Source organism: Pinus tabuliformis, chromosome 9 (genome assembly GCF_031772625.1).
Source record: "Pinus tabuliformis cultivar Carrire ecotype Pingquan chromosome 9, CPIR1, whole genome shotgun sequence".
Classification (NCBI taxonomy): Eukaryota; Viridiplantae; Streptophyta; class Pinopsida; order Pinales; family Pinaceae; genus Pinus; species Pinus tabuliformis.
In genome coordinates this window covers 248410297-248419521 of record NC_142307.1, presented here as the reverse complement: position 1 = coordinate 248419521, position 9225 = coordinate 248410297, and positions in this window count along the sequence as shown.

Sequence of the window (9225 nt, the reverse complement as noted above, 5' to 3'; positions counted from 1 at the left end):
TGACTACACCTCACAAGAAACCATACACATTAGGATGGTTAAGTGATAAAGAACAACTACAAGTGACCAAACAATGCAAACTTAAGTTTTGTTTTGGGTGAGCATTTGTAGATGAGGTTGAGTTAGACATAATTCCTTTGGATATATGTGGAATTGTTTTAGGAAGTCCTTACTTGTATGACAAAAAAACTATCTTCTGTAGAGCTGAGAACAAGTATCTACTCGTTAAAGATGGAATCGAATACTTTGTAATACCTCATAAGCTCAAGAATAATTATACTCTCATAAACTCAGGGTAGATGAAACGAATGTAAATTCATGCAAACAATTTTTACTAATGGTTGTAAAGGAAAAGAAACCTAATAAAAACAATGTATTTGAGGGTTGTGGTGCTAAATAACAAGCTGATTTAGAAAAAGTTTTTTCAGAGTATGATATCTTGTTTCAAGAACCTAAAGGTATGCCACCCAAAAAGGGAATAGTGCATGAAATTAATTTGCAGCAAGATGCTCCATTTCCTAACATTGGAATGTATAGGTTGTCCACTTTAGAGAATGTAGAAATCAAGAAGCAGGTGCAGGGGTTGCTCGAGAAGGGGTTCATCAAACCTAGCACATCACCATATCGATCTCCAATCGTTTTGGTCAGAAATAAAGATGGCTCGTGGAGAATGTGCATTGATTACCGAGCACTGAATAAGATAACAATAAAAAATCGTTATCCCCTTCCTTGCATAGATGATCTATTAGATCAATTAAAAGAAGTTGTTTATTTTTCCAAGTTAGAGTTGCATAGTGGATATCATCAAGTCAGAGTTGCAGAGCAAGATGCATGGACGACTACTTTCAAAACAAAGCAGGGATTGTATGAGTGGCTGGTTATGCCTTTTGGCTTAACTAATGCTCCTGCTACTTTCATGAGAATAATGAATGATGTACTCAGACCTTTTCTTGATGATTTTGTTATTGTATATCTAGATGACATTCTGATATTTATCAAAACTTGGGAAGAACATTTAAAGCATGTTAAGCAAACACTAGATGTTTTTAAAAGAGAAAAAATTTATGTTAAACTCTCAAAATGTGAATTTGGCAAAACATCTTTGAATTATTTGGGACATATAGTAGGGGGTGGTGAATTGAAGATAGATCCCTCTAAGGTAGTAGTCATTATAACCTGGCCTAAACCAAAATCTGCTACAAAAGTTAAGAGCTTCATAGGAGCAGCACAATATTGGAGAAAGTTCATTTCTAATTTTTCCTTAATTGCAGCTCCCTTACATGCTTTAATAGGATTGAGCAAGGTGTTTCAGTGGGGAGGCAAACAGCAGAAAGCCTTCAACACCTTGAAAGAAAAGATTAGCACAACACTAGTACTAGCATTGCCTGATCTTCAAAGACAATTTAAGATCAAAACAGATGCCAGTGACTATGCCATGGGAGTAGTGTTGATACAGCACGGTAAACCCATATGTTATCATTCTGAGACATTTAATTCTGTAGTATTTAACCATCCCATATATGATAAAGAACTGTATGCATTAGTATAGAGTGTGAAAAAGTGGAAACATTACTTAATGCGCAAAGAAACAGTTATACATATTGATCATCAACCACTTCAATATCTACACTCCCAAAATAAGTTGCAACAATCAAGACACTATAGATGGATGGGTTTTCTACAACAATTTCATTTATTCATAAGATATAAAAAGGGCATACACAATAAAGTTGCAGATATGTTATCTAGACCCATTATAAATGCATATACTACTCTTAAGCATAATTATGTGTTGCATGAGAGCTGTAGAAATTTTGAATAATTTAACACATATTCAACAGAGATTATCCTGATCATACAATTTAAGCGGAACATGTATAATACATAATCTCCTCTACGTTGATCAAGAATATAGCAGCATCAATAACAATAAAACATCAAGAACATTCACACATTAACACAGTATGTATCACGGGGAAAGCATCTCGCTAAAAACCCCACACTATCTGTATATTAATGATTGAGTCATGTAACATTACACAGCATAATACTTCTCACAAGTATCTCCACCTCTGTTACACACAATACAGCTCAGATCTGATCTCCAAATCTCTTCCACTGCTTGCCTGCCTCCACTGCTCAATACCTGCTCAAGAACTGATGAGAATAGCTTCCCAAACTCGTTTTTCACCTGCAAAATAGTCACTCACTCTTTGTGGACGTGAGCAAAGGCTAAAATGTGGGCCAAATACGTGAGCAAACTCATTGGCATACTCAATCCCTTGATTGTGCAAGATCTGGTGCACAACTATAGTCACAACTGATAGCAATCTGATTCTCTACCACCTGTCCCTGTTGAACTGAACATGCACTGACATGCAACTGAGTTAACTGATGTATTCTTTAGTTGTATTATGAGTTAATAATTAGTTTAACAACTCATCATTAGTCTATCTGCAGTTAGACTAACTACAACCAGTTTAACTAAGTTAAACTGAACACAACTCCATCAACTGTACCTCCAGTCCACTAAACTCAACTCACTTGAGTTCTAACTGAAGTCATGCATGCAACAACTCAACTGACTCATAAGAAAAATGAATTTCCTTCTGACAGCTGCATGTGCCACTTCCGTAGCTCAAACTGAAGTGCTCCAAGAGAATAAGATTAAGTTTATAGTCCAAATATTATTGTGAGATAATAATATTTGACTTTTCTATTTTTGACAGCCAGTCTAAAAATAGACTTGATCACTCACACTGTGATCACTCACACTTTCATCAAAAATAGAAGTCCATCTATTTTTCCCAACTTGATCAATCATCCATAAACATAGACATGATCCATATGTCTAAAAATAGACATAGTCTAAAAATAGACTTGCGCCAAAAATAGCCTGCGGGCCCACTTAGTGAAGGCGACTCTTTTCACTAAGCTCCATCATCTTGTTGCAATCTCAACACTCCCTCTCGAAAAGATATGGATTACCAGCAACCCCTATCCTGCCTCGGTGGTACTCGAATTTTCTCCTGGTGAGAGCCTTCGTCAGAATATCAGCATCCTGATCCTCCGTTGGAATGTACGAAAGTAACATGATCCTCCGCTGCACACAATCTCTGATATGATGGTACCTGATGTGCTTGGACTCGAAAAACCCGACCAAGATCATCCTCATCCACACAGATCTCTGCTTCCTGCTGTACCAAGAAACTACTGTCGATCCGATACTGAAGACCCCTCCTGATGTGCTCTTTCTGTCCGTTGGGCTCCCTACCCACTCTGCATCCTCCTGCCTGTACCAAGATCCATATCCCGATGTGCCTCTCAAGTGGCTCAATACATGCTTGCCCGCCTTCCAGAAGAGCTTGGTAGGCTTAACCATAGCTTGTGAAAGCTGGTTAACTGCATAGCATATATCAGGTCGTGTATTGACCAAATACATCAGCGACCCCACCAACTGTCGATAAACAGTGGCATCCACTTCTTCTCCCGAAGTGGCATCCTCCTTCCTCCAACCTCCAGGAAGAGGAGTATCAACAGGCTTGCAGCCATGCATGTTGAACTTCTCCAGTATCTGCCGAGCATACTTGCCCTGAGAAACAAACAGTCCATCACTGCGCTGCCATATTTCCAATCCTAGGAAATAGTGAAGGAGGCCCAAATCCTTCATCTCAAATTCTGTAGCAAGATCCTTCTTGCATGACAGTATCAATAGCTCATCACCCGTTAGAATCAAATCATCAACATACAGTACAATGATAAGCAACTTACCCTCCACCACAATCTGGTATAGGTTCGGATCCGCCTCGCTCTTGGAGAATCCAAGTCCTGTGAAATAGCTGTCTATCCGTGTGTACCAAGCACGTGGTGCTTGCTTCAACCCATACAGTGCTCTCTTGAGCCTGCACACATGCGACTCGCTGTTGAAGACTTCAAAGCCTTCGGGTTGCTCAATGTACACCTCCTCCTCAATGACTCCGTTGAGGAACGCAGTCTTCACATCCATCTGATGAATGTGCCATCCCATCTGCGCTGAGAGAGCAAGAATCGTCCGTATGGAAGAATACCTTGCGACAGGTGCAAAGGTCTCCTCATAATCGATCCCCTCAATCTGTGAAAAGCCTCGGGCAACAAATATTGCCTTGTACTTCTCCACACTCCTGTCAGCTGCCTGCTTAACTTTGTAGATCCATCTCGAACCCACCACTGATTTCCCTTCCGGTCTAGGAACAATCTCCCATGCACTGTTTCTGATAATAGAATCATACTCTTCCACCATGGCATCTACCCATGCGGGATCCTCCACAGCTTCCTCGAAAGAGGATGGCTCAGTCACAACACACTTGCTCATAAGAGCCATGTATCCAGTGTACCGATCAGGTGACTGTCTCTGCCTGCGTTGGGCTGTAGGTGGTCCTACAACTTTCTCTGCATCTTGAGCCAATCGCTCAGCTTCTGTCAAGCGCTTTCGCCCCCTGATGGTTGGCGCTGCATGAGTGGTCTCTTCCACTCCATGAACCTCGTCCTGTGGCTGATCCACGTCCTGAAGCTCATCCTTAGGAACTAATAGCTCCTCATCTACATGCAAGTGTAGCTACCTCTCAAGCGAACACTTCATGGCTTTATCCTCCTGAAATTTTATATCCCGTCGCACAACAGTTTTACCATTGTCTGGAAAATACACACGATAGTTGTGGGGCGTATCAGTGTACCCCACAAATATCCCAACCTCTGCAGTCGGCTCCAACTTCTTTCTGGCATCCTTCGTCACATGCATGTAAACGTTAGCACCAAAAATCCTCAAATGAGAAAGATCAGGCTTCTTACCAGAATAAGCCTCCTCGGGTGTACTCATGCCAAGTATCCTATGAGGACAACGATTCTGCACATAAACTGCTGTATTGCATGCTTCCGCCCACAAGTGAAGGGGTAGGCCCTGATCATGCAACATTGCCCGTGTAGCACCCACAATCGTTCTGTTCTTCCGCTCAGCTACCCCGTTCTGCTGTGGGTTATGGGGAGCTATGAGCTCTCTACGAATCCCTTTTGCCTTGCAGAAATCCTTGAACTCGTCCGAGATGTATTCACCACCATTATCGCTCCTAAGAGCCTTCACCTTCTTCCTCGACTCCTTCTCGACCAGTGCTTTGAATTCACAGAACTTTGAATATGTCTCGCTCTTCTTCTGCATGAAGAAGATCCAGCACTTACGAGAGAAATCATCAACAAAAATCACATAATACCTGTGTTTTGCTGTCGAAGCAACTGAGAAAGGTCCACACACGTCTGTGTGAATTCTCTCAAGGATCGTCGTGGCGCGACTATCCTTCTCGTGAAAGGTGGCTTTCACAAACTTCCCCAAAGTACACCCCTTGCACTGATCTGACTGCGCAAGTGTGCCTTTAGGAAGCCCTGTAGTGATCTGCTGCAGTATCTTCAAGGCTCCATGGTGAAGGTGACCCAATCTCCTGTGCCACAACTCGCCAGCATCCCGGCTCACCAATCCTTCTGCCTTGCCTGCCATTTGCTGCGCATCCATCTACATGCAACTGATAAAGGTTCCTCACTCGAACCCCTATCTTTCGGGTCTCACCAGTTGTCTTGCTGCGCAGGAAGGCCTTTCCCTCGCTGAAAACAACATCATACCCCTTGTCTTCTAACATCGCCACTGAGATGAGATTCTTCTTCAATCCTGGAACATGCATGACTTCCTTCAATACAAAGGGTTTACCAGACTCCCTCTCAAAGGAAATGGTACCGATACCGGTCGCACTGTATCTACCATCATCGCCCATCTCGATGTGCACTCCAAGATCTTTGTCCTCCAGATCAGAGAACAAATCTCTATCTCCCGTCATGTGAAAAGACGCACCACTGTCCAAGAACCACACTGATCCCATCACACTTGAAACCAAGCATGCGATCAATGAAAAATCAAGCTCAAACTGAGAAGCTAAAGCCTCTCCCCCTGCAGATCCAGCAGCTTGCTTGTTCTTCTTCTTCTGCGGACAATTTGTGGCATAGTGTCCATGTTGGTGACAGTGAAAACACTTCACTTTGGACATATCCTGCTTCTTGCCTTTCGCAACAGACTGAGAAGCTTTCTCATTCTTCCCCTTCTTTGCTTTGGCAGCCAAAGCACAATTCTCTTCATCAGATACATTTGATGAAGATCCATTCTCACCTTTATTGTTACTGAGTTTATCCTTGAGCGCCAGGTTGCTCTTGCTTTGGAATAACATTTGCAATCCGTTGAAAGACATTTCAACAACACTGCTGCAAATTCGATTTTCCACCAGCAACAAACTCAACTGCTTCCGATCAACCCTCGCTTGATATCCTGTAAAAATCTCTTCTACAAATCAAGCTGCTCTGATACCATGTAGTAACTTTTCCTACAATTATCTAGCTTTGATACCATGTAGAAATTTTTTCTACAAATCATCTAGCTCCGATACCATGTAGAAATTTTGAATAATTTAACACATATTCAACAGAGATTATCCTGATCATACAATTTAAGCGAAACATGTATAATACATAATCTCCTCTACGTTGATCAAGAATATAGCAGCATCAATAACAATAAAACATCAAGAGCATTCACACATTAACACAGTATGTATCGCGGGGAAAGCATCTCGCTAAAAACCCCACACTATCTGTATATTAATGATTGAGTCATGTAACATTACACAGCATAATACTTCTCACAAGTATCTCCACCTCTGTTACACACAATACAGCTCAGATATGATCTCCAAATCTCTTCCACTGCTTGCCTGCCTCCACTGCTCAATACCTGCTCAAGAACTGATGAGAATAGCTTCCCAAACTCGTTTTTCACCTGCAAAATAGTCACTCACTCTTTGTGGACGTGAGAAAAGGCTAAAATGTGGGCCAAATACGTGAGCAAACTCATTGGCATACTCAATCCCTTGATTGTGCAAGATCTGGTGCACAACTATAGTCACAACTGATAGCAATCTGATTCTCTACCACCTGTCCCTGTTGAACTGAACATGCACTGACATGCAACTGAGTTAACTGATGTATACTTTAGTTGTATTATGAGTTAATAATTAGTTTAACAACTCATCATTAGTCTATCTTCAGTTAGACTAACTACAACCAGTTTAACTACGTTAAACTGAACACAACTCCATCAACTGTACCTCCAGTCCACTAAACTCAACTCACTTGAGTTCTAACTGAAGTCATGCATGCAACAACTCAAATGACTCATAAGAAAAACGAATTTCCTTCTGACAGCTGCATGTGCCACTTCCGTAGCTCAAACTGAAGTGCTCCAAGAGAATAAGATTAAGTTTATAGTCCAAATATTATTGTGAGATAATAATATTTGACTTTTCTATTTTTGACAGCCAATCAAAAAATAGACTTGATCACTCACACTGTGATCACTCACACTTTCATCAAAAATAGAAGTCCATCTATTTTTCCCAACTTGATCAATCATCCATAAACATAGACATGATCCATATGTCTAAAAATAGACATAGTCTAAAAATAGACTTGCGCCAAAAATAGCCTGCGGGCCCACTTAGTGAAGGCGACTCTTTTCACTAAGCTCCATCATCTTGTTGCAATCTCAACAAGAGCTACATTGATCAATATGCTCAAGATATAGACTTTAAAGATGTATATGCAACTTTAAGTCAAGGAAAACGAGTAGAAGAATTGGATTACCAAATTAAGGACCAACTCCTATATCATTGTGGGGAGCTATGCATTCCACAAACTGAAAGAGTAAAGATAATTTGAGAAGCACACACTTCTCTAATATCAGGTCACTTTTGGGTAAGTAAAACAGTTGCACAGCTACAAAGATTTTGTTATTGGCCAAAAATGAATGAGACAGTTTCTAGATATGTAAGAGGGTGTACTATGTGTGCTAAAAGCAAGCCCAGCAATAGAAAACTAGGCTTGTACACTCCATTACCAATTCCTTCTCATCCTTGGGAAAGTGTTTCCATGGACTTTGTTGGATGACTGCCTAAATCTAGGAAAGGTCATGATTATCTGTATGTTGTTGTGGATAGGTTTAGAAAAATGTGTATTTTGATACCTTGTAATAAACAGATTATAGCTGAACAAATTGCAAAATTGTTCTTTCAACATATATGGGTTCATTTTGGATTACCCAATTCCATTATATCTGATCAAGACACCCGATTTGTGGGAAAGTTTTGGTCAAGTCTGTGGGAACTAGTGGACACCAAACTGAAGAAAAGCACAGCTTTCCATCCACAAACTGATGGCCAGACAAAAGTAGTCAACAAGATAATGATCCAGTTGCTCAGGGGATATTGCAGCAAGCATCCTAAGCTTTGGGATGAACATTTGTGTTATGTGCAGCATGCTTACAACCGAGCCAAACATTCTTCTACACAGAGATCTCCTTTTGAGACCTATTTTGGTTTCACACCAAGGTCTCCCTTGGATTTTGTCTTTGGTAAGGACACAATAGTTGAGGGACACAGTGATGTGGACAAGGCAACTAGGTTCATTGAACAAATCCAAGAGATCCACCAGGTAGTACAACAACCGCTAGAAAAGAGCCAGGCCAAATACAAGGCAAGGCATGAAAAGCATCAGATGGAGCATAGTTTCCAAGTTGGCGATAAATACTGGCTATATATCAACAAGGATAGGATGCAAGGTGAAGGTAAAAAGCTAAATCCTATCAGGTATGGACCTTTCAGGATCCTTGAGAAAATTTGTGAGAATTCTTTTTTCCTTGATCTACCAGCTTATATGCACATCTACTCAGACGTAAATGCAGACAACTTGAGACTATTTGAACCTTCGTTAATTGAAGATCTTGAAGAAGAGAGTCAATTTCCTTCTAGTAATGACCTCCTACTTGAATATCTTAATGAATTACCGGAAGACACAATTCTGGACAGGAAGGTGAGAACGACGTGCAAGGGAGATGTTGAGTACCTCAGAATTGGGCTTAGGGGTTCAAAGCCAAGCAGTGCAAAATGGATAGAAATTGGACAGGTGAGAAAGTTGTATCCTCACTTAGTCGATGCTTGAAAACTAAATTTTTGTGGACCAAAAGCTTTTTCAGTCAGAAGGCCATGATCCGAATTGGATTCTTGAAAATTATCAGAGTTTTTATGATTGTTTTGAATTATGTCAGACTTCGAAATCTTGTAAATAATGATCTATCAGGAAGGACCTCTGTACAGTGGTATT